At 51.7% G+C, this 26557-nt stretch overlaps 1 protein-coding gene across 1 annotated transcript in view; it reads right to left on the bottom strand.

Annotated features, from left to right (window-relative positions):
• The window catches only part of shn (zinc finger protein schnurri), a 151330-nt gene extending 125011 nt beyond the window's left edge, over nucleotides 1-26319 (bottom strand). The window contains exon 1 of the mRNA XM_075695178.1: nucleotides 25825-26319. The gene's annotated coding sequence lies outside the window, so the exon portion shown is untranslated. The remainder of the gene's footprint in view (nucleotides 1-25824) is intronic.
• Nucleotides 26320-26557: the final 238 nt, after the last annotated feature.

Below are 26557 nucleotides of genomic sequence, written 5' to 3' on the forward strand. Positions count from 1 at the left end.
GAAGTGTGCAATCAGGCACGCACTACGTAAGCAAGAACTGCGGAGCAGCTATGGTTGCGCATCGGAACGTCATCAGCACACCTGGCACCGCCTTCCTCAGCAGTTCATGTCGCTGCAGCGATGTCCCATTTAGCGCAATGGCGCCAAGACGACCGCTGCAGAGGTTCCATAGAAGCGCCGACAGTGCTGAGTGTGAGCACTCACTCAACACCACATCGTTACTGCGAACTGCTTAGGCACCATTCAGATAACTAACTACCTGAGGAGGTCGATGCTCCGTAAATTTTTATAGGTCGCATGAACCGCAGTAAACATTCGCTTGCTAAGCAAACAAGCGTGCCGTCACGTGCCGAAAGACGCACATGGTGAGACGTCGCGGGCCCAGAGCTCGCGTCTGTCGAGCACCGCCGGCAGCGGGGAGCGTGCGTGTTTGCACCAAAGTGAACGTTCCGTGCTACCGCTCCCTTCGCCGTCTCAACTGTGCCGCAACTGAGATCACGTGATACCCGACAGTGGGGCCGCATGAAGCTACCAGCCTCCTCGGCTTGCTTTTGCCCGTCTGCGCCCGTCGCCCTGCCACGCACGGCGGATACCACGTGACCTCCAACATGCACGGGACGGTCAGGGCGCGAACACGCCTCGAATGTCCATCTCTAAATAAATACACAAATAAATAAATAAATAAATAAATAAATAAATAAATAAATAAACGAGAGTGCCGCGCGCGTTTCTTTTTGCTGCGCTATTGACCGCGATCGCGGCAACGGCTCATGCAAATGAATCATGACGTCATGGCGCAACCACCTCCCGAGCCCCCATACTGGTTTCGTGGAGACAAGTACTATTACAGTAAGTTATTCACCGCGCTCCGATGCTCGCCAGCAGCATTTCTTCCTCTCTTTTTCTGGAGAGTACGGACCTTCAATCGGCACAACATAATGACGATTCGAAAGTGCCAAAACATTCTTTTTAGGCACTCATCCTACACGTGTTCTTTTCAACCGCCCCGCAGCGGGAGAGGCTCCTCGGCCGCCCGGCGAGTGATGGATAAAGAAAAAAGAAAGGACAGCGGGAAACAATGACGTCAGCAAAAAGTGCATCGCGACGCCGCAAGAGTCGCACACGCGTCGCTGACGCCACTCAGGGCGCGCCACGCCAAGCCACGCCTCCGTTGCGCGCACTCGCGTCGTTCACACTCGATCGGCAGCAGACGGCCTCTAATACACAGCGTGCGCCGTTGCGCAAGCGGAGCACTTGCGCGCAGCGCAGGCGACGTTGGGAGGGAAATTCATTAGCCGCCGCCGCCGCCTTCCAGCTGCACACGTTCGGCGTGTACGCGAGGGGGTTCCAGGAAACGCGCGGCTCGTCTCTCCTACACACGCGCCGAAAGGCGCCCACGCGACGCGAGCGTCAACTTTTCGATGAGCCGCCGCCAAGTGCAGTTTTACAGCCGCTCCGCGTCGCCAGCTTCGACTGAAGTCGTCAGAATGCGTTTCGATGCTCGGTAATGGAAACGAAATAAATATCAATTCGACAGTGAAGCAGAAAGAATATATATATATATATATATATATATATATATATATATATATATATATATATATATATAATAAAGCTTTATTTCCATTAGCCTTACGGTAAGAAGCTGGTTACTGAAAGCAAAAATAATAACCAATATTGTTTGCCTTTGTTTTTAAAGACAATTTACTAATGCGCTTAATAATTTTTCTATTTACTGTCAGTTTAGATCCCGGATAGGTTGGCAGACATTACCGCGCACTTCTGGGACGGTCTGTAGCGCCTTAAATAATTTATAAAACAAAAGTCTAGACGGGGGATTCGACATGAAACGATACATTTTCGTTTAAGACATAATTTTTCACAGCAGCGGCGGACATTCGCATTTGCGCTACCGTTATTAAGAGTGTTTCAACAATTCCGCAACAGTTCCGCGGCAAAAAAAAAAAAAAAAAAAAAAAAAAAAGAAAATCCGGCGGACCTCCCGTTTACGTATGGGCATCGGCGTTAACCGAAGCTTTCTTTGATGCATGCGCAAATGTCGTGCAAACGTATAGGCTAATTACGCAAATGTTTTCTACGTAGTGACGCGAACGTAGCGTCAAATGATTCAAATCAGACGTTTAATGCTAAACACTAAACAATTTAATGCGGAACAGTGGAATTTACTGAGACATTATATTACACCGTGTGCCACTTGGCACAAACTCAGCTGCGCATACCAAGAGACGTAAGTTGTTGTCTACTCGGGATTACAGCAACACCTAAAGGTAAGGTGAGGCGGGAGCGAGGGGAAGGGGAGCGTCAAAGAAAGGTGAACTTTCAAATTTTAAAACTGCGAACATTAACGTCAAGAAACTGCACAGCTAGTTACGATGGAACAGACGGCAGTACACAGGAACCCCATTGGGGGGTTCCCTAACCTTCGCCTTGATCCAAGTGCCTTCTTGCAGAAGTTCTTATAGGGGACCACAGCCAAAACGGGAGAAACGGATGCGAAGCGCTGACCTTTTCCGCGAAGAAAGATTCCCAGTACACGCACTCGCAAACCGAAGCCGCACAGCGCAGTAGTCATCAACACTGCGTTCGCAGCTGTCGTGAATGCATAGGTGAACTTACATCATTCGTTTTCTTTCCTCTGGCTTTTTTTTTATTTTAATTTATTTTTTCGTTTCGGCACGCTGCGCCGGTGCAACGATCGATGGCGTTTTGCCGCCCGCTGTTTTCGAAGAAACACGGCTGGAACAAATGAAGAAACGAGCAACGAAATTCCGAGTTTCCTCCGTTACCTTCCGTCAGCGGGAACGCACTGACACATCCATGTTGCCAAGAGGAATACAGACATGCGCGAAAGATGTTCGCGTAGTAGAGGCAGCTGTTTTGGCCACAGGTTCGTGCGCGACCTCGGAGACGCGACGTGGTCATTACAGGGACGCTATTGTCAAGCAGCGCTAAAAACAAAGCTCCGCACACGCACACTCCGCACACAAACACGTAACACATTCTGATGATCACGCGTTAAGCATCGGCGTTAGTCGCGCAGCATTTAATTAATTATCTCGCTAGAGCTTCGTTTCGTGTTGATCTCAACATGCGTGTGGGATCTCTATAATATTATTTTTTTTTCTACTTTCATTAGGGGAATGGCTGACGATGAGGTGACGAGCTTTCGATGACGGCGAAATGGAAACAACTGGGACACGAAAAAACTGCAGTTTTCCCCTTTAAAACTGCTGCCGTGACTGAAACGCGAACATGTAGGATTACTGCACAGCTGCTCAGTGATCGCTTCGAATACATATCCACGCGTCCTTTCTCTTTGCGAGGTGAATTCTCGAGTGCCGAGAGTGACGCTAGCGTTACTGGGCGGCATTTCGCTTCGGCTTTACTGAACAATCGCTTTCGTATAAGGCGAACCTCCATTTCCCTTTCCTCCCCGGGGTTCTGGCACGCCTACTCGTGCTGGTCGCTGTCTCGCCGAGTGTTCCTTCTGTTCTTTTCTTTCGCCCGGACTTTTGTTGAGCGAATTTTCCTCCTTTAATATGCATTTTTTTAAACGCTCTTGCTTGTCTTCAGAAGTTCCATTGTCATAGCTTTCGTGAAACGGCTTTTCCTTTTTCTTTCTCGCGAGATTTAAGTATACGGTGCACATGGTGTTATGCGCATTACCTGTTACTTTTTCCATCCTCTGAATACCGCCTTATGTTCTATTTCGTGAGCCATGTCGTGTTTATTTTTTATCTATTCTTTCACATTTTGTTGGATACATTTAGTTATTTATTTATTCGCTGGTTGTTTGATCATATTATTTGCTGACATTTGCAAGCATCGTATTTCATTATATATATAACTGGCAACTTTTTGCTTGTTCGCAAATGAATGAACTGACTGTTACTGATGGTCAGTTATCGTCAAATGTGCGGTGCGTCACGAATAAAGAATTACAAAACTATCGATCACACTGTCAATAGCAAACTGTCTTAGTAACGTCTCTTTTTTTTTTTTTGCCGTATCGATTATTTAATAGCGAAATATCGCAACACGATAGAGAGCGCAATCGATAGCAATAGTATCGGAAGTCTTTTTTACGCCATCGAAAGTTTATACCGGGTGTCCCATATAACTTGGTCCAAGAGTTATAAGATCCCCAATAGCTCTAGAGAAATCGTACCGACTGCATACAGTGTGTGCTTACAGCCAGTGTTGCTTTTTCTAATCACGAAGTGTTAAGTATTAATTGCTTTTAATTAGTGTACTTTTCAATCATTGCTTTAATCGCAAACATGTCAATCACAAAGTTGTAGGGCACCTTAAGTAATCTCAGAATCGAGCATTTATTTGGCGCTGAAGTGTGGCTGGTGTTTTTTTCCAAGAACAAACAAAAGCCCGCGAAATACGCGAAACATGAAACAGATGCGAGCTCGCGCACCGCTACTGAAGCGCCTCTGAGCGACCTTTGAAAGCTATACGACTCCATTCGTTTATCGCCGCATCGTAAAAGGCTTCGTCGTGTATAGCATGGCTCGAGAGGTTTCGCGACCTAAGTAGTGTGGTGCGATAAGCGTCAGCATCTGCGGAACCAAGAATGTGGTGCTCGATCATGAGGCACTCGGGATAGCTTCAACCTTCGCGTATCATGAAACAAAGCTACAAAAGAAATTCAACCAATGTTAAAAGACTGCGCAAAAGATCATGAAAAAAGAAAAAAAAAAGGCAGCTCTCGGAAGAAATGAGGTTCTCAGGAGTTCATCTCAATAAAAAATAAACAAAGAAGTACGTAAGGCGTCTCAGCCGCCCACACGCACACATGCACAAAAAAAAAAAACATCCAAAGGTGCAACTGGTTTAGCCATTTACCCTTTCTGTCTCTTGAACTCCGAAAAAGAAGCAATACAAAGCGGTTTTTTACCTGTTTATATCTTTGTCGCAACCTTCTTTTTGTGTAAGGACAGGGTGACATGATGAGAATGCGTTAAACAGTCGCACTTTACACTAGTTTTGGGCGGTTATTTTCCACTGCCACTTATTGCACGCGCTCAAACAGGTCACCGTCTGAAGCAATACAGTACTTGCTTCTTTCCAACACTTGTGATGTCTCAGCTTTGACCAACGACGTTGGGATCTCGCGGAAGGCTCTGCTTATTTTTGCCTTTAGAGCATCAGCTGTGGTGGTTTCACAGCTATAAACGCGATCTTTCACGTAGCCCCACAAGAAGTCCAGCGGTGTTGTGTCCGGCGACCTTGCAGGTCAGGGCACAGGTCCGTGCTGACCAATCCACTGTCCAGGAAAAAGCTTGTCGAGCCACGCTCGAGAGTAACTACTACTATGCGCGGGAGCTCCATCGTGTTGAAACCAGATGTCCCGAAGGTGCGCAAGTGGAACGTTGCAACAGACGTCGTTCACGTGACCCTCGAGGATGTCGTTGACGTGTATTGCGTTGCGCCGTTGGTGTGTCGTCAACAAAGATGGGTCTGATGATGCTGCCATCAAAAATGCCGCACCACACATTAAACGACCAATGGTATTGGTGTCGTGTTTGCGTCAGCCAGTAGGGATTCCTATCACTCAAGCAGTGCCTGATGTGAGGATTAACTTGTGCGTTGCTGGAGAAATTAGCCTCATCCGTTCAAAGCACGCGAGTGAGAAACTCCGTTTCTTTTACACAATTCGTGAAAATCCAATCCGCAAAGCCCAGTCTGTTTTCAGGATCTTGGTCTTCAAATTTTTGATGGAGATGTACATGGCACGGGTGCATATGACCTTTTTTTTTTAATCCTCCTCGCTGACGTCGCGCACACTACCGTGAGTTTACAAAGTAGGCGCCAAATTAAACAACAGACGAAGGAAGGAGACACGAGAAACGTAGGCGCACTAACAACTGAGTGTTTTATTTCTTGACTTGGGAATATATAGCTGCTGTCGAGGATCAAAACATGATGATTGTATCAGTGAAGCCTCAGTTTTCCTTTCGACAAAGGAACTGGCGTATCTTGGGAGCGACAATCAGAAGTTATTCTGTATCGTGGCTTCCTTGCGCGGTGCAGATGACGGCCCTGTTTCTTGTTTTGATCCTCGACAGCAGCTATATATTCCCATGTCAAGAAATAAAACACTCAGTTGTTAGTGCGCCTACGTTTCTCGTGTCTCCTTCCTTCGTCTGTTGTTTGGCGCCTTCTTTGTAATCATGCATAACCAACTCGCCCACCAGCACGCGCTCAGTGCTACCGTGACGGTTAGCGGCAAGGAATGCCAAAACATCCGTTTCCGCTTCTCGAGCTACCGTCGCAGTCCTGTGTCGCTTTCTTGTGAAGCTACCCGTCTCGCAAACGACTTCGCAAGTTCTAAGTATTGTTGATGGACTAGGCCGTCCTCCACAGTGCCAGATCGGGAATAGCTTGGCTGCCTTCCTCCTGTCGCCGTGCGCCGCCCCAAGAGACGGAACCGTTTTAGCCTTCTGATCATTCGTGAAGGGGACGACTGTCTTCTTGAAGAGCAGGTCAATGACGCGGTGCCGTTGAGATGTCCCGTTATTGTCCGCGCACTGACACGTCAAGCAAAAATAATTTACGTAATCGACAACAGCATATGCTGGCAGTACAGATCCTCCAACACGCATTAGATGTACTACAAAGCCTACGCAAGGTTTGTTTTTATTGCTAAAGGGAGCAAAAGGAGCATACGTGCCGGACGCGCCTATCTAGAGAACAAGATGAGTGTGCAAAATTACGGTCCCAAGTGCGCTGTCATGGTTTCCCGGCTTCGAAATGACCCCTGCGGCTCCGCTACGCTTATCAATGCGTCAGCGGCGTGTTCTCATGACACCGCGACCATCACACAGCGCTGAAGCCCTGTATCGAGCTGCCGCCGCTAGTAAAGCCGTGTATCCGTGCTGTTCGGGGAGCGCTTGAGCAGAGGTGCGCGAGCGCGCATATTCGTATTTGGATTGTTGCGCGCGCTTTTGTTTGTAGTCGGAAAAACCAACGAGCCAAAGCTGGGCACTAAACAAATGCTTGATTCGGAGGTTATTTGAGGTGCCCTACAACTTTGTAAATGAAATGCTTGCGATACAAGCAATAATTAAAAAGTTCACAAATTGTAATCTGCGGTCACGTGGCGGGCATCTCCGCGGCGCAGCGTGGGCGCTTGGGTGGATTGGGTGGACACGCAGAGCGTGGATAAAGCTGAGCATGCGTACAAAAAAAAAACTCGCACTGTGGGAATGTGTGGCATTTGCAGCTGTGTCACGCATGGGAGCGAAGCGTGCTCTCACAGCCAACAACAAATGTCTCGCTCGGCCAGGTGTGTGTTCGCTGCGCTGCAGAAAACGCGGTGCAAAAGACAAAAAAAAAAAAAAGCTACGGTAGCGTTAACCGCGAAGCCGAACGAGAACACACACACACACACACACACACAAATAAAGAAAGAAAGAACGCGAACAGTACAGTTGCGAGTACAGTTGGAAATAAACTGAAATCGCACGCAAGCTTTGTTTCTCGTTCGTCTAACGTAGACTACAACAAGTGAGGTTGGATCCGCACCTTCTTTTTATTTCTTTTTTTTTTAAAGGTGGGATACGAAGTCCCGTGATTTCGCCAGATAAAAAGTGCGTCCAAATTTCATACTGCAATTTAATACAAGAGCGCAATCTCCAGTCATGATTGGTCTATAACCTCCTGTGAGGTCTATGATATTAAGACTATACGATGTCTATACACTCTTCTTGGCGTGTTTAGTGCATGGAGTAGCTAACGCGGGGTCCAAGCTGTACCTCCCACATACACTGAATATGATATAGTTATACTCTGGTTCATAGATACAGCCGGCAACAACTTGTTCTAATATATGAAGAGGTTATTCGGTAAATAGCGTCGAGAAAAGAGAGAGTGGGAAACATTGTGCCTCGAGACGCGCGGAGTGATACTTTTCTGACCGCATTATACTCCCAACAGCTTCCGCAGGGTTGCGTGCTAAGTGTGAAACAGAGTGCGAGAGGAACTACAGACATAATTTGAACGCTACGTTTCAGGCACAAACAGGCTTGCACTACTGTCCATAATAGAATCCACTAAGCAGTTACCTGGAATCCACTAAGCAGTTGTCTACACAAAATTTCTCGACCGTGCCTCTGCTAAATTCCCACTCTTTCGAAAGATCCCGCACACTTTCTTTCAATGCTTCAAGACTGCCGCAGGCTGACAGGGAAAAAAAAAAAGTTATGAAGTTTTACGTGGCGAAACCACGATTTGATTATGAGGCACGCCGTAGTGCCTCCGGAAATTTGGGCCGCCTGCGGGGGGGTTCTTTAACGCGCACCTAAATATAAATACCACGGGTGTTTCCGCATTTCGCTCCCATCGAAATACGGTCACGGTGATCAGGATTCAATCCCGCGACCTCGCGCTTCGCAGCCCAACACCTCAGCCTTACTAAGCCACCACGGCGGGTGCGCACAGGGTAGGACAACGCGCACATATGACGTGTCCTGTCCTCCCACCATTGTCGTATGCTTCGTTTTTCGTACATTTTCCAAAATGGACGGACGCCAACGCGCCCGGCTCGCTGCTAGAGTGGAAACCAGATATAACGGATCTGGGTATAACGAATCCGGATATAACAAACGGGGATAAAGTCAATTATTCTCAATATCGGTTTATTGAGCTGCCGCAAGGGGGCCAACTCAGCGGACTTGTTCCACATGAGCTCCCGCTTCAGAGCGTACTTCCTGCGGACTGCAACCCGGAAGCGCCAGAACGTCTGCATTATTCGACGCAGCTCGAAAAGCTGCATTCAGAGAGATCATCCGCAGCGCTGTGAGTTTCTTTTTCACTTATTTACACGCTTTGACAGCAGCAAGGCGGCGGCCGCCAAGCTAAGCCTACGGACGATTGCCAAGCTTTGCTCCCCGAGGCCACGCGCCTCGCGCCTCGGCCACGAGCCTCCTGCCCGTGCCCGAGCTTTGAGACCGAGCTTTTCGCTTCGTGAACCATCTGCCCGCCGCGTACTGGCCCTTTGAAGGCGGGGTACGCTTCATACTCAAGATGGAGTATCAAGTGGCGGGGGAGGATATCTCCCCGGAAGAGGTTACCGAAGATCAAGGCTGGCAGTCTGCGGGGGCCAGAAGAGTTGGCGCCAAAACACGCACGGCTGACACTAATGCGCTATCGCCCCAGCCGGGAGCGCGACGTGGCAAATCAGGCGGTGCTGCGCTAAAATCCAGAGTGATACGGGCGGGACGAATGCCCTCACTTCCTCGAGATGATATCAAGATTGTGATCAGGCCGCGAGGTGGACTCAATATCTCCAAGATTGGCGTTGTTACGGTGGCTGACGCAATACTCGCCGCCGCTGGCATTAGTCAGGAAGATCTATGCCAAGATACTCTATGCCCGAATCTACAGCAAAATATTATGGTTGCTAGTACTCCCAAGCGCGAGAATGCGAACCGCTACGTCCGGATGAAGCAGATGCTCATCTCGGGCAAGGTATATGAGCTCAGTGCCTACGAGACGGCCCCGCACTCCACGTGCAAGGGGGTGATCCGCAACATCCCTCTTCAAGACGGCCCTGACATCATCGATGCCAAGATTGTCAACACCAATAATCCACTCGCCTTAGCAGCGAAGAGAATAGCTCAAACCGGCACGGTCATCGTCGCGTTCGACGGGCATCGTGTACCGAACTTTGTCAGGTATGGACCGTTACTCATGCAGTGCTCACTCTACCGCAAGCAACTCGACGTGTGCTATACGTGCGGCCGCCTCGGTCATCGCGCCGACGTGTGTCCCAATCCAGCTGACGCTATTTGCCGTGGCTGTGGTGCCCCTAGTCCCGATGAGCAGCATCAGTGCACCCCCAAGTGTAAGCTCTGTGGTGGCCAGCATCTCACGGCTAATAAGGACTGTGCTCAAAGATTCAAGATCCCATACATCGTGCGTCGTCGTCGCAGTGAGCGCGCCAAGATGGCCGGTGCCGTGTCACCGTCCCCTCATCAGCGCTCGGACACTGCGGAACTCGTCCAGGCTTTGTCCACTCCGGGTGCTCAGCGCAGAGGACGCTCCCGTTCCAGGGGCCGCTCGAGAGTCCGTTCCGTATCCAGGGGCCACTCCGCCTCCAGGGCACGTTCCGGCTCCCGCCGTGGGTCCAGAGGACGGGCCTGTTCCCGGGGACGCTCCGGTTCTCGGCCTCGCTCCAGCTCCAGGCCGGGGCGCGACACGTCGAGGCGGACCAGGTCCCGCTCCCGCACGCCCACCGTTCTTAGAAGCAAGTTAACGCTCTCCTGGGCCGACAAGGTTCGAGGGGGACGTGAGGGTACAAGAGGTGACGACCCGCCTCGCGATTCGCACCACGCACACGAGCTCGAGGAGTTGCGACGAGTTAACGAGCAGTTGAGGAAAGAAAACGCGCAGGTTAGACAAGAAATGTGCAGGCTAGCTGCGGAGATGGCGGAGATTAGGAAACTCGCGCTTTCACCCTCCTCGCCGCAACCCCCTTTGGCCCCGGTCGCCATGGATACATCCGAGACATCCCACGCGGCGCGCGCGCCCAAGCGTCGAGCGGTAGAGAACAGAGAGGAAGACGAGACTACAAAATTGCTCTCAGAACTCAAGAATGCTTTCGCCAGCATGCAGGCTAGCTTAGCAAAGGTCCAGGAAGCTATATCGCACCCAAAAATGGGCTTAGGTGCACTCAGTGAACGGATAAGCAAATTAGAGGAGGTCGATGCCAGGAGAGAACCCAGCCCCGCTCCTTCGCAAGTCGCAGCACGACGTCATGTACTAGCACCACCGACGGAGGGCGCGATTCTCAGGGCCGTTCAAGCCTCCTCTCAGCCTAGCCATGGATAGTGCGGACGAGAACTTTAGTATTTGGCAATGGAACTGCGGAGGGTTTCCCAACAAGAAGCCGCTTCTGCAGCAATATTTAAGAACTCTCGCGGTTAAGCCCCAAATCATCGCTATTCAGGAAGTTGCAACTAGTACTCCTATCAAACTCGCAGGTTATCTGGTAGTATCCTCACATTCAGGAGGTAGGGGAGTTGCTACCCTTGTCAGCAAAAGGTACAATTGCCTCTCTCGCGACCTCGGCCCAGTTGGTGATGGCATCGAGTACGTCATGACTGAAATCCTCATGAACCCACCCAGAAAGGGCCTCAGAAGAAACAGCCTTTATATCCTCAACGTATACTGCAGCCCCAGCTACCGCAGGGCGAGGGCGAACTCTCTCCTCAAGAGGGCCGTCAGCCTGGCCGGTGGGCACCCCCTTGTCATCGTCGGGGATTTCAACGCTCCACATAGGGTGTGGGGGTACACCCATGACACGCCCAAGGGACGCGAACTGTGGCAGACTGCGATGGAACTGGACTTGACCCTTATCACCGATAAGGACTTCCCCACTAGGAGAGGCAACTCCGCATGCCGGGACACTACCCCAGACCTCTCTTTTGTCAAGAACGTAGGGGAGGTCAAGTGGGTCAACACGGCTCTAGACCTCGGAAGTGACCACTACGTCATCGAAGTCTCCCTCCCGATAGCCCGCTATAAGACGAGGAAATTCAAGCTGATCGACTGGGACGTTTTCCGCAAGATCAGAGCCGAGCGCGCGCCGATGGCGGAGACAGATTTTGAAGGTTGGTGCAAAGGGATCAGGGATGACGCCGCGGCGGCAACCAAGGAGGTCGTCACTGAGCTCGACGTTGACAAGATGGATAGCAGATTGGCGCACCTGCTGGAAGCCAAGCAAGCCCTCCTCACGAGATGGAAGGGGCAGAAGCATAACAGGCGGCTCCGCAAGAAGGTTTCGGAAGTTAACAGGCAGATCGAACATCACTGCAAGAACCTGTGTAAGCAACAATGGGATGAGCTCTGCGAATCCGTCGAGGGTCAGCTCAGATCAGGCAAGAGCTGGGGTCTGCTCAAACACCTTCTCGATGAGGGCAGCACCAGATCCAGCCAGAGACGATCCCTCGCGCGAGCCATCCACCTCGCTACGGACTCTACCCCGGACGTGTCGATTGTCGACAGGCTCATAGACAAGTACCTGCCGGTCGCGGATAGCTCTGCCCCTACCCAGTTCCCGGACTACGCGGGGTGTGCGGTCCCGGAGTTGGACCAGGACTTTACCGCGGCCGAGATCCGAGATGTCCTCTTCTCACTCAACGTCAAATCTGCCCCTGGTCCAGATGGCGTCACTAACAGGATGCTGAGGAATCTCGATGATGAGTCGATCGACTTCCTCACTGAAAGAATTAATGAAGTCTGGCGCAGTGGACAGGTCCCCACACAGTGGAAGGCGGCCTGCACGGTACTCATCCCCAAACCCGGTAAAGCACCAGGAATAGAGAATCTAAGACCAATTTCCCTGACGTCCTGCGTTGGTAAGGTTGCAGAGCATGCCCTGCTCAACCGGCTCAAGGTGCACATCGAGGCCAATGACATGTACACCCACAATATGATTGGTTTCAGAGCCGGCCTCTCGACACAGGACGCCATGAAGCTGATAAAGCATCAGATCATCGACCGGAGCACGGGAGATACCAGAACCATCCTTGGACTAGACCTGCAGAAGGCATTCGACAATATTTCACACGAGTTCATTCTCCAGTCTATTGCCGGCCTCGGGCTCGGGAAGAGGGTCTACGACTTCGTCCGATCCTTCCTTAGCCAGAGAACTGCCAAGCTCAAGATCGAAGGATACCTTTCGCAAGAGATCACCCTCGGTTCACGCGGCACGCCTCAGGGCTCAGTCATCTCGCCAACATTATTTAACATCGCAATGGTCGGGCTTTCTAAGGAGCTCGCGAAGATTCAAGGAATCAACCATACTATCTACGCAGATGACATCACCATCTGGTGCGTCGGCGGGAGCGACGGCCAAGTTGAAGCCGCCATGCAGAGCGCCATCGATGCGACCGAGCGCTTCCTCCGCCCCACTGGGCTCAGATGTTCTCCATCAAAATCTGAGCTACTTCTCTACAAGAAAAGACCCAGAGGTGGCGGCCATCGTGATTGGAAACCGGCGTCCGAAAGCGAAATACGGCTTTTCACTGGTGACGGGTCTCCGGTGCCTAGAGTGGACTCACTCCGAATATTGGGGATGTATATCGAGTCTAACGGTTCCAATGGAACCGCACTCAGAAAGATCACCGCCAAGACGGAGAGTGCTCTCGGCCTCATTCGGAGGATCGCCAACAGGCACCGGGGAATCAAGGAAGAAAATCTCATCCGCATTATACATGCTTTTGTTCTCTGCCACCTTTCATACTCGGCTGCCATGCATAATTGGCATGTGGCTGAGAGGAACAAGCTTAATTCACTCATCAGAAAGGTTTTTAAGCTTGCCCTCGGCTTGCCTGCAAGCACCCAAACCGAAAACCTGTTGAAGCTCGGAGTCCACAACACGCTGGAAGAGATTATCGAGGCACAAGAGCACTCACAGCTGCTCAGGCTATCCGGCACCCCGACGGGCCGCAAGATACTCGACGAGATGGGCCTCAATCCTGTCGACCAGTGTCCTGACGCCATGCGGATTCCCAGCGACATCAGGTCTCAACTGCACATCGCGCCCCTGCCCCGCAATATGCACCCCGCAAACAACGTCGGCAGACGTCGGGCCAGGGGTAGAGCTCTACTCGAGCATGTCCGCAATAACCACATTGAGGCAAGCTTCGTGGATGCCGCGGCATATGTCCAACAAGAGGCATTCGCCGTCTCCATCGTAGACTCCAATTCAAGGCTCACTTGTTGCGCTACGGTACGCACTTCGAGGCCCGTGGTAGCCGAACAGGTTGCAATCGCGCTGGCTGTGCTCGATGGTCGCAGAGAGGCAATATATAGTGATTCCAAGGCAGCCATTAAGGCCTACCAAACCGGCATGGTCTCCCCCCAGGCCCTCCGCATTCTCCAAAGCGCCAAAAGTATCTCTCCGCATTCTTTATTTTGGTTTCCCGCTCACTTGGGGTCGATTGAGGGTTCTCCCTCTAACCCTAACGAGGGCGCACACGAGGCCGCGCGAGGACTCACTGACCGCGCCGCCTCAGCAGTCCCTCAGCCCCGCGGGGAACCCTTGCTTACGTTTAATGAGATCACTACGCACTACTATCTGTCAAGACGGGTCTTCCCCCTCCCGCACCCCGCCTTATGTAGGGCGCGGGCGGTTACCCTTCGACTTTTACAAGCCCGTGCGTACCCTAACCTCGCGGTTTTTCATGCCATATACCCCGAAAGATATCCCAGTGCGGACTGCCCTGCCTGTGGACTAAGGGCAACATTGGACCATGTGTTGTGGGAGTGTGAAGCCATCGGCTCCTCCTTCAGCGAGGATAGGTGGGCTGCGCTCTTGGGCAGCCCCGAACTCAACGACCAAACCCTGGCCGTCCAGAGTGCCCGCGATCGGGCCGTCAAGCTCGGCTTGGCGGTCCCTACGTGGGACTAGCCGGGTGGCGCGGGATCTCCCCTGCGTCTTCTCTGGACCAAAATAAAGTTACTTCATTCATTCATTCATTCTCAATATCGAACACGCGTCACTTACTGGCAGGCACTTGCGTTAACAGAAGTGCCTCACAAAGGACTGCTCATATCATACATCGAACTCGCATTGCCACAGCCAGAAAGGCGCCTGCATGCCAATGCAGGAAAGTTGCTTTCTTTCTTTTTTTATGCACAGCCACATTGCAAAAAGTTACAACGCGTAGTTTTAATAAGTGGATTCCTTCCCTATTTTTTTTTTTGACACTTGAGATAGCGCACCCATCACAAAAAAAAAATGCATCACAAAAGATAACACATCACGGAACTTCGTCACGGGTTAGTTTCGATATATGGAACTACCCGACATACCGAACCATATTTAGCGCATACGCCTGTTACTTGTGATGGGGTTCGACTGTGCCCTAAACAATGCGTAGAGCAAGTTTACAGTCCAGTTCAGGCGCGAACTTGTCGACGGTTACACAAGGCGCGCAACAGCAGCACGTCAACGGATAGCGATCTGCAGGCCAGCCTGTCCGCACACTCTGTAGCTGCGCCACTCGAACGCAGTCAGCGATAAGAAAATAAATTACAAAATGAGAGAGAAAGCCGCCCCCGATAGCGACCACCGCTCGGAGCAAACGTGTCAAGTGCCACCGCGGCCCTCGGCATCGGTCGGGCCACGCACGCGCCCTTATCTCTCTGCAGCCACAATCGGAGCCCGCCGTGTCGCAAGAACCTGCGAGCAACGTCTGAGAGCGGAATCGTCTCCCCCTTCCCCCACCCCTTCGCCCTCTCCACACACAGATTTCCCGGAGAGGCGACGTTCTTTCTATGAAAAACGACCGCAGGGCGTTCCGACGTTGCGCCTTACACGACATGCGACGTGTCCGTTACCCAACCGGTCACGACAAGTGGTATCGATGGCGCGCAAAACGCAGTTGCGGTCAGCGCGGCCCCTTCCGGATTGCGCCGACATACAAGGGATTTGCGCCACGGTTTCCCATAAAAAATATTTACCAATGGAAACTCCGGCCCCAGTGTCCAGGCGAGCTGCAGGCAGGGCGGGTCAGGCAGCATGGAAATGATGTGTAGAGCGCACACGCGGCTTTGCTTAAATTTGGTCCGTATGGCTTCAATTCGTAATGATTCTGCATGGGCGTATATATATATATATATATATATATATATATATATATATATATATATATATATATATATATATATATATATATTAGCAGCGCAGAATTTCAAAACATCCGTACACGGGCAGATGACTTCCTACGCAAACACGCATATTTCCTGGTATTACCACCGATAGAGCTAGTGTTCCTGTACATGCTCCCGCAGGGAGCATATACAGGAGCACTAGATAGAGCCATCTTCTGGAGCCCTCGTGTGGCCTATACGTGAAACAACGCCTGAAAGCAATTTACCAGCTCTTCCGACTTTCTGGGCGGAAGAAACTTGAGGTATGTCAGTACATACAATGTTGCAATTGCACAGGACACTCTTTACCAGCTTTTTAATGCGTTACATTTTTGCGTGCAGACAGAAAACTTCACGCGCTTTGCGGGGGTTAAATATTTCAATTCATCTACATTTGTTTGTATCTAACCACTTCCCCGCCTTCCTGGGTCACTGCGTAGTCCGTGGTCGAATGGTTGGGGCAACGGCCTGTTGCGCCGCGGGAACAGGGCTCGAAACCATCCCTCGGACCAACGTGGGTGGCCGAGCACGTGCGTGGCAATGCGTACACGCGTGCCACTTTTCGACGAACCTTTTTCACGCCGACACAGGTCACTGTAGACGCGGGACTACGTAGGCATCGCCGTTCGAAAAAAAAAATTCTATTTGACGACGACTATAGGAGCACTGCGTATGTGGCACTCGGCCTTCGCTGGTCTTCGATGAATGCCTTTGGTGCCAACTTGGTTCACCGCGCATGCGCCAGTAGGTGTGTGCCACTCTTCAATGAATATCTTTCGCGCGAACTTGGGTAACTATAGGTATCTGACACTGGGAATGTGCCGCTCTACGATGACGAATAAAAAGAAACTTTAAATTTCCTCGATGATGGACGCTTTAGCATGCTTCTTACTGGGTCCATCCCGCCTTTTAGTGAACCTCTCGCCAACTTGGGTCAACGAGCATGCGCCACTGAGTGCGCGGAGAGCGAGGGAACAATTCCCAGCGTTCGCGCGCACCGGCGCGCCAGGCATCTCGGAGGCCACGAGCGGGCTTTGCGGCGGCGGCGCTAGATGGCGCCGAGTGTTGTTAGCGAAGCAGGAGTCCCGCCGCAGTGCGCGCCTCATACAAAACGCGTTTCGGCGCTGCCAACACGTGTCGCTATTGGCCTCGAGCTCCACCACTGGAAAAGCTGGCGCCACCGTCGGCGTGACGTGCTAGGAGGGATCACGTGGACATAGCGGCCGCGTCGGCTGCATCGGGCGCGCCAAAGGGAGCTGAAAACGAGTTTAAATTCCCTCGAACGCTGCGGTCCTCATTTAGTGGCGAAATTTTCCCGCTTCGAGTGTCTCCTTTACAACGCTTGAAACATTACAATAGGTAGTGGCTGCCTTTGAAGGCGCGCAACATGGTAGGCCACTGCTCGATGCCGCAGGGCCGGGCGCACGTAACGGAGGCCGGTGTCAGCCTTATTCACACGTCCGCAGGACAAGAAGCTGCGTGAAGCTTGGCTCGGGAAACATAAAACCGGCAAACAGTCATCGGCTGCAACTCGGGTATGCAGCAAGCACAGACGCGAGGAAGATTTCTGCTACGGCGCCCGGTCTGCGATATTCTGGAAACGCGCACTGAGACGCTCGCCCGAGTCCGCTGCCCGACTAACGTCATGACGGTTTGGTCTATGAACTTGTCGATGCTATAGATACTGGCAAGTTCAGTGGAGTCGAAAGGCAGCGGTAAGAAGCACATTTAAAAAGAAATCATGGCATATGGTCATGTTTGTGTTATGAATTAATGCACTGGATTACAAAAAAGGAGCAGAGGGAAATTGCACGCTGAGAGCACCGATAAACATGCAGTGCGACGCAACTCGAGAAATAGTATTGAAAGGTCAAAGAATTTAGAAGAAAAAAAAGATTGAATCGTCGCGACGGCACATCACAGTTCCCGTAGGCGTCGAAGTCTCTACAATGAAATTATTTTTGAACAGCTCTGATAGCGCCCACGCAACAATGGTTGCTTGTATACTGTCAAATGCTCCTATTCTGCGGCCTAAAGCTCATGGCACGGTGCGGAAACGCGCGCGCGGAGAAAGCGAAACAGTGCGCGGACAAGCATGCAGACGCGCACTCGGTCGCTGCGAATCTGCGCGATCGCTGCATTGAGGCTCCGTTCTATTACACTCCATTTAGTTATACAAACACTATAAGAACATATTTCGCATAGTTTTCTCTCAGCGTTTACCTACCTTTCACGCAAGAAGCCGGTTCGGGAGACTCCATCGCGGCGACCGCGCGCAGTGGCGTTCACTGAACGTATTCGGTAAAGAGAGAGCGTCTGTAAACGATTGTGTGCTTTCAGTTTGTCCAAGATTATTATTTAGACAGTAAGAAACTTCTCTCGTTTCGAAAGTACTTACAGAAATGTCCGGGAGAGCTCGCGCGTGGTGTTTTCAGTGAGCGCTGACAGCAAAACCTATGAGGAGCGCGCCACGTGATCCCTCATACTACGCCAGCGAGGCGCTTCCGATAGATGGCGACTCCGTAACTCCTCGCCGCCAATACTGATTCAATGCTAAAAGCATTACCGTCGACAGTCGTCGCGAGAAGGGGTCTGCCAAATTTAATCACTGAGCAAAAATAAACAACCTTTATGTCTCTCTCTCTCTCGCTCTCTCTCCAGCAAGCTTTCTTGTTCAACTACCCCTAAGCATTTAACACGCATGAATAGAAAATATTGGCGAGTGCAAGGCAATGTTTCACGGTGCAGTTACAGCTATTGGTTGTGCCTCGCAGACTCTAAATTTCTGAACGCGATATGCGGGACCACAGCTTTAAGAAACAAAATGTTAGTTCACTCCGATACCATGACTAACCAATAAGCGACTGTTTCTTGCATGAGCTTCAGCTTGTCCGCACACTGGCTAACGCTCGCAGCACACATCTTGGCGCACTGCCGGCTACTCATTCTTGGGCTCTCAGGGTCTGCCTCGGTTTCCCAAGATGCGCTTCCAACAGCGCCATCCATTGCAATCGGCCGTGGCCACCCAATACAAACACACAATGCGGTTCGAGTACCGAAGGTGCACATCAGGCACCTCGCCCGAGTCGGTTCCCGCCATCTTGCCTCATTGCCTTCACAAAGACCGCACACGTCATTCTGCGCCACAATTTTTGATCGTAGCACCAGTCTTACAACAAGCTTCACTCCGGTAGCTAGGCCATCGACTCCTCGTTGTGTGGCTCGACCCAGAGTGCACCGTAACAGGAATCAGACAAAAAAGCCCGAGCTGTCCGCTCCTGCTCTTAAACGGGTACTGACACGATATTTTCGTCTATTCGCAACATGTCGTGATGTCATATTGTGACGTCACGACACAATACGCGGTCACGTGGGAGCAGGATGTTGGCGACGCGCGCTACGGCTCGCGCAGTCGCCTCGTATGCCACTACTCGCTGCGCGGGCCGATGTAGCAGCATAGGCGGAGAGATTTCATTTATCCGGGGGGGGGGGGGGGGGGGGGGGGGGCTCTACCAGCTTTCCGTACTGTGTATATATACATTTCTTGCCCTTGAACAAACTTCGTGTTACCTCGAAGAATTCAGCGCTGAGGGGATGGCGTCATATGAGTATATACAAGACCTCAAAGCAGGAGACAGTTCAATTTCCTCCAGTTCAAGTCCTCTCGGTGGTGTACTCTTCCTTTGTGTAATTGTCGCATACTTGGCTATCACTAATGCTGCTTCGCCTTGCCGGCGAAACTGCAGCCCCTCTCCCTCTCTCCTTCGTTTGTGTGTGTGAGTACGAGTATAAGCACTGCTGCGCATGACTGCTGCTGATTCTGATTTCGAGAGAATCTGGCTTGGTCTCATTTCGGTTACTGAGGGATACAGTTGTCATGCACCAAGACTTACAAAAAAGAGCAGTTGCGTTACTCGAAGAAAACCTAGTGCATAGTGTTTCCAGTGCAGTAATATAGCCACCAGTAATTCTTTCGTTACTGAGATTTAATTAAGTAATCGCAATTAATTATCTAACTAGAGAAGTACTGTCCTAACTTTCAAAGCGTCAATGAGGCATTTGTAGACACCCTAAAATGACATCTAAATGCGGTGTCTCTCAAAGCCGACTGATCACACTGATAACAAGAGCCCCTTGATAACGCGGCCGGAGCGCCGCTCTGACCTCGCACGAAATGCGAAAAGGAATGGAATAGGCATGGAATGTTTCAAAATCTCGGCATTGCTCGCAGCGCATCGAAAGAGTTCGCATGAGGTTATATTTCGCACCAGAAACTTGCTTCGGACCAACGCCAAATCAAGGTGACCATTTTATGTTTCACGAAAGTGTATACGTGCAGCAAAAACAGGTTCGTCTCAAAATATAAAAGCGAAATAAACCTACCGGGAAGCGACCAACGTGTAGAGACAAGACAACACCGATGGGTTCAAGAAAGTAAATGTAGCACTTCTCAATAAGCCGAATTGGCAATCAGGATGTCTTCACACACACATACACAAAAAAATAAAGATCAGATTTCAGTGTGCCCTTATTATCTGTGAATTCGTAAGCGCCGTTGAACACCAGCTGCTGCCTTGAGGACGTATTCGAATAGGTCTCCTGTAGTTACGCAGTACTGAGTCCGCTTTGTCACATCTTCAGTGGCTTTCTTGATGACCGACGCTTGGATTCCACGGCAGACATCCGTTATCCTTGCCTTGAACTAGTCTGACGTCTGTCTCGATCATGTAAACACGACCTTTCACATGACCCCAAAGAAAGAAATCGAGCGGAGAGAGGTCAGGTGACCTAGCCTGCCGATTTACAGGCCCGTGCCTTTTAATCTATTGCGCATGAAAAGTAGCATCCAGCCAATTTCGTGCTCGGCTGCTGCTGTGTGCTGGCGCTCCATCTTGTTGATACCACAGAAGTGGAAGAGGTGACAGCGGGAGTTCGCTGAGAAACTCATCTACCACTCCTTCAAGGATTTCGTTCACGTAGCGCTGTACAGTCAATGTGTGAGCGAAGGAGATGGGACCGATTATAGCACCGGCGTAAATTCCGAACTACACATTGAGCGACCACTGGTACCGGTGCCGATTGCGTTTTACACAGTGTAGGTTGGAGTCCCCCCTATAGTGTGCATTATGCAAATTCACCTAGGCATTCCCGCGCAAACTGGCTTCATCTGTGCACATCCCTTATAAATGTTGAAAATTATTAGAAATGTTTTTTATGAGTAGTTAGCATTGTTTACTGGAAAGAGACTCAATACCGGGACAAAACATTCACGTGCATTTCACACACACCATTGGTAAAAGACTGCTGAAATGGTCACAGAAGTTTATAGGTTTCTTTTTTTCATGGTAAAAAAAAAAAAAAAAAGCGCCCGAAGCAATTTGAAGTGTGGTGAACATACAGATACATATTCATTCTCTAGGCTATATATACCTTTAGAAATAGCTCTTGATTGGCTACCTCCATCTATATAAAAAACTTTGTCCTGGTGTATATATAGATATATTGCGTGTGCATGCTGTTTAGAGTATAAATATAAAACAATGTTGAAGTGAGAAAACATTGATGAGGCAGCCGCCACTAGTGGTTCTAATGCGCGTGTCCTCCTAGTGCCAGGATTTGCAGAAATAAAGCGAAAGTATGAATTAAAACCCGTGCATGTCCGCGCCAGCAATTATGCAGCAAGCTATGAAAAATTAATTAAATTATGGGGTTTTACGTGCCAAAACCACTTTCTGATTACGAAGCACGCCGTAGCGGAGGACTCCGGAAATTTCGACCACATGGGGTTCTTTAACGTGCACCTAAATCTAAGAATACGGGTGTTTTCGTATTTCACCCCCATCGAAATGCGGCCGCCGTGGCCGGGATTCGATCCCACGACATCGTGCTCAGCAGCCCAACACCACAGCCACTGAGCAACCACGGCCGGTGCAGCAAGCTATTGGCACCAGTAAAATTTCAAGTGAAAAGGTAGCGCAAAGTCAAAAGAAACCTCAAATTATGTGGGTGACAAAGCTCTGATAATGGCACTTTAAGAATGTGTGTTTGGGGGGGAGGAGGCTGAGCCCCCCCCGTAAGGCTCCGGAGGGGGCTCGGGCCCCGGAGCTCCCCCGCAGTCGGCACCTATGGCCGAGCGAGTATCGGAACACCGCAAATGTCCTGCTCCCATATACTGTGTCGCGACACAGTATCCTCCTGGAAACGAAACCGAAACTACCGGTAGAAAACCTATTGTATGAAATCATTAACGGCGCTCTAGGCTTGTCACTATTCGTTTTCTAGGGTTTCGAGGTCCAGCACTTTCATATAACGCAAGAAATGAGTAGTCGAAAATACCATGTCAGTACCATTTTAAGCGGCTACCTCTGCTCATTTCGCATGAGACACATCGACCGCGTCCACATTTATGCTGATGGGTCGGCCACTCTCAAGGGCTCTGAGAAGCCACCGTGTTCCCAGCGAGGATCACCATGTTTGGTTTCAGTACGTGACACCCGACGATACCCACGGCTGCTCAGCCAAGAAAACCCCAGAAGACGGCCTGCATTCAACGATTCGAAGTCTTTGCTGTCAGACCTGCGGCTCAGAACACACGAACCACTGGTCTTCCAGAGCAGAGAGCTCATTCGTACCTGGGCCGAGGAAACGGTCGTCACGTTTCAATGGCTGCCAAGTCACTGCGGCATTCTGGGTAGTGAGCACGCCGACAACGCTGCCCGGACAGCTCTTGAAGTCGGTCCGCAAGAATCGATACCATCGTCACGGTCGGATGCAGCTAGAACGCTTTGCGTGCTGGTACGCCACACGACGCATTCCGCGCGTGACACAACGTTGTCAAAACATGCACTGCCTGGGCTCTTCGTTCCGACTACGGACCTCGGTAGGACTCCGCCGAAGCCATGCTGCCCCAATTTGTCGGCTATGGTTAGGAGTAGCCCGTGCAAGATCGTTTGCATTCCGCAATGGAATGGCTGACAACGCTGCCTGCAATGAATGTTGTCTCGCGGAGACGTTTGAGCGGATCTTGTGCGACTGTCCTCGGCTCGATGTGCATGCGTTAGCTCGTATCGACGAAAGACCACTGACAGAACAAATCGTTTCAGAATAGCGACCCCACGGGCCGTCGCAGCCGAAGCGTATACGACTGCACTGTTGGGAGTTCTCACGGGCAGCAAACCTGCATGAGCGACTCGAGCACCGACGTAGTGCTAACCGTTATCCTGTGATGTGAACAGCAGCGATTGTGTGCATGTGCCGTTTCTCTCTCCTTCTCGCTTCGCACATTTCTACGTCCTACCCCTCTCTCTCTCTGTACCCACAATAAGTGAAGTAACGCAGTGCCAGAATTCCCTGCAGTCATTTGAGAAGGAAACTCTTCGTGGAAGGCTGATTACGAGGGGCTCCGCTGCGCGATGTCTTTTTTTTTCTTTTCTTTTTCAGTTAAGCGCTTGTCGCAGGCGTCATCGCAGTCCTTCAACGAGGGGGCTTCACTCCGAGTGGCGTCAGATAGCAAAATGTGGCGACTGCCTTTGCGCTCGCGCGTCTATAATTAGAGCGCGCGACAAGCTCGCAGGACCTTGTCCGAAGGCGAAAGCCCAGCGGAGGAGTCCCCGCCGTTGGCTCAAGGGTCGTGTTTTCGTTAAAAAGAAACTGCGCGACACGGGACGCCTTAGTTGCGCGGTCTCACCGCCGCCTGTTTATCGAGAGACACTCCGGCTTCCTGCAGCAGCTCCTCTGCGGCCGCCGTATTGTTCCCAGTAACGGCTCTGGTTCTGACGTCTGGTCGCGCAGGCATGCACCTTTCTAGCGGCTGTGCAAAGGCGCATTGACGCTACGACCAAAGTCGGCCGATTTCGGTCTGCCGACTCTCAGCGACATTTCTAAAAGTGAACATATTTTCTTTACTCTTTCCGACGTTCTCGTAGTTGGCCGGTGGCCGAACTGGCCGCGGCAAATAAGAAGACTTGCTCGTTCGGGTTATTCGCTTACATCGAGGGTGATCGTCGTAGCTTCCGCACTATTATTGTCGCGTAGATCTAGAGCGTGCCTCCCTGGTATTTCTAAGCGCTACAATTGTGCGAGCAGACGTCTGTCAAATGCCACAGCACAGGTCAATGTGTAAAACACCGACATTATCTAGGCGCGTACAGAGTAACGATCGATGTGGAATATACATATTTCATTGCGCGCAGACTAACGTGCACGTAATCAAGTTTGTTGGAGAACACGTCGGCCAGCGGAATGGCCCTGTGCATTAATGCCAAACCCCATCAGCGTGATCTCGTGCGCGACAGCGACGGATCGGGCCGTCGCGTGAACAGATAGCTCGGTCTTGTCGCGCGATCGCTCGGTTCTGCAAATCTAGAATTCGTCGCTCGTCGCCCGGAACTGCTCTGAGCGACTAGCAAATAGCGCGAAGCCGGAACTGGATGTACATAACTCAAGTACTTCCGATTGTCGCACGGAACGAGCAAACGATTGAATTTTTATAGGTGCAAGGATAAGAATCTACTGCAAAACTTTCAGAAATATTTTATGCTGCTTTTTACAGCAAAACGCATCAACTGAAGTTAATAAAGCACGTGTCACGCTAGTTTCGGCGCCTATATTGCTGCCCTCATACCGGCAACACTTGGGAGACGTCGCTCGCATGGGGTAGGGCTTGTAGGCGACGAGCGAATGCGACAGCCATCTCCATCGCGTCGCTTGTCGCGTGCAAGATCGCTTGCATGTGGTTTATACTTTACGCAGAATTTCATGCTACACAAAAAGACTAACAACACCAACAGTTTCTAAAGTCGTACTCCCTTTAGCCCTCTTCTTTCAGTTTTTTTCAATGCACCTATCAGCAATTACTTGACTGCTGTCAACTTCAGCCAAGCGAACGCGAGCTGTATGTGAGAGGAACCTGCGACACTAGAAACAGGCTCAACACTCGATTCCAGACAATCTCTAAACGGATCCGTTCAGGCATAGGAGGCTATGGTTAAGGCTAGTCACCTTAACTACGTCTCCACTGCCAACGCCCGGAGAGAAACAAATACGGTACGCATCGACGCCATCCTGCAAACACGACTAGTAGAACAGCGCGACAGCTGCAATGAGAATCCGGCGGATACGCCTGCGCAGTTTTACGGCTCCATTTAATGAGCCCCGCCAGCCTCTCTCGCACTCATTCCATCCGATCTCCGACCGGAGGCACACTGACCCTAGGTCGAAAGAAGGCTGCGCCGTCGCACTTCGCCGTCGCCTCGGGCAACGACCAGCGCTGACGTCGCAGAGGCGAAGCGACGCAGCCGCCGCTGGCTGGCTGGCGCGCCGGAGTTTCCCCGAGTCTGCCGCCGCCGGACACGCAAACCGAACGCACGCTCCCTCGCTCGCCCCGTGCGTAATAGTACGCAGGCGGGACGAACGAGGTGACACGCAGGAACGCGCGCGAACGATGGGACAAGCGAGGGAAGGAAAAGAAAAAAACATGAACTCCGGCGACGCGACATCGCGGGCGGCCGCCGCCTCAAACGACGACGTCGTCGCCGGGATGTTTTGTGCGCGATAGGCGAAGCGATAGGGTTGCCTCTCCGCCGTCGACTGGTTAGTAGGTGCTCGAAGGCTGCGGCCAGGCGGAGGGAGACGACGAAACAAAACCAGAAGCGAAAAGCAACCTTACACTCCCCGGTGCCAGGCGCGTATATGAGAGTGAGGCCGTCGGCAAGCTAGGTTCGCTGCTGCAACCGCTTCGGGGCACACAGCGAGGCCGTGCAAGCTTGGCCAGCTGCCCCCTCGGCAGACGAGAAGACGGCGTCCCCGGGCGCGCCTTCTCTCTCTCTCTTTCCCACACCAACCGCTCTCTCTTTCAAGCAAGCACACACACACACACACACCTTCTCGCCCACCTCTCCAATGGCATGCATGGTAAATAAGGTATTTCCCAACGGCGGGCGCCCCGTGACTCACGCCTCGCCCGGCCCACCAGCACATCGTTTCTTCGCTTTGCGGCCGCATTCGAGGAGAAACCCGCCGTTCTCCCACGTCGGGCAGTAACCGCGAGTTGTGGATCGCAAGGCCGAACGGATTCCGAGCGCGATCAGGAGCGGGTGCCAGGAGGGTGCGTTTAGCTGAACCTCGACTTGCCTGCTGCTGCGAGTCGTGGGAAGAAGGCTTGCTCCTCGACGTGGCACGGCTGTTGGGCCCGCGCCGCGCACGCAACCCAGGCTCGTCGTCGCGCTACTGTAGTCGTGCAGGACGCGGCGTCGTATCCGGGCTTCGGCGGCGGCCTCGCCGCGGTCGCACTCATCGTCGCCTCACGCACGGCCACCGACACCATTCACGAACTCGCGCCAGGGATAGCCCTCTTCGTTATAGCGCACAAACACCACGCACGCACCACCACAGCCACCGCCGCGTCGTTCGTCGCAGCAGCAGCACAGAATGCCACAGATTTACAAACAACCTTGAGGGCTGACGTCATAGGAAAGCCCGTCAGCGACGGCCTACGAGGGAAGGGAGGCCGCTGGAAATAATACGACGACGCCCGCCCGGCGCCATGTCCATGTTTACAGTCGCGAACGGTTCGCCAGGAACTCGTCTGCGCCGTCCGGCGAGGCCAAGGAGTGGCGAATAGCGCGCGGCTGTGGCGCCATCTGGTCTCGCCTTGCGTAGACGCGCCGACGCCTTCGGCCAATGGGCGCGCGTTTACCTTGAAACGGCCTCGCAGGTGCACCGCCAGGTAGGTCTGACATCAGCAGAATCGGGTGAGCACGCTACCGCAGTTTCGCCATCCTGCCGGTTGAGAAACACTCCCCCTGCTTTCATGTGCCCGTTAAGGCCAATTCGACCATATAACGCTCGATTCTCGCGACACCTG

This window comes from Dermacentor variabilis, chromosome 6 (assembly GCF_050947875.1).
Source record: "Dermacentor variabilis isolate Ectoservices chromosome 6, ASM5094787v1, whole genome shotgun sequence".
Taxonomy (NCBI): Eukaryota; Metazoa; Arthropoda; class Arachnida; order Ixodida; family Ixodidae; genus Dermacentor; species Dermacentor variabilis.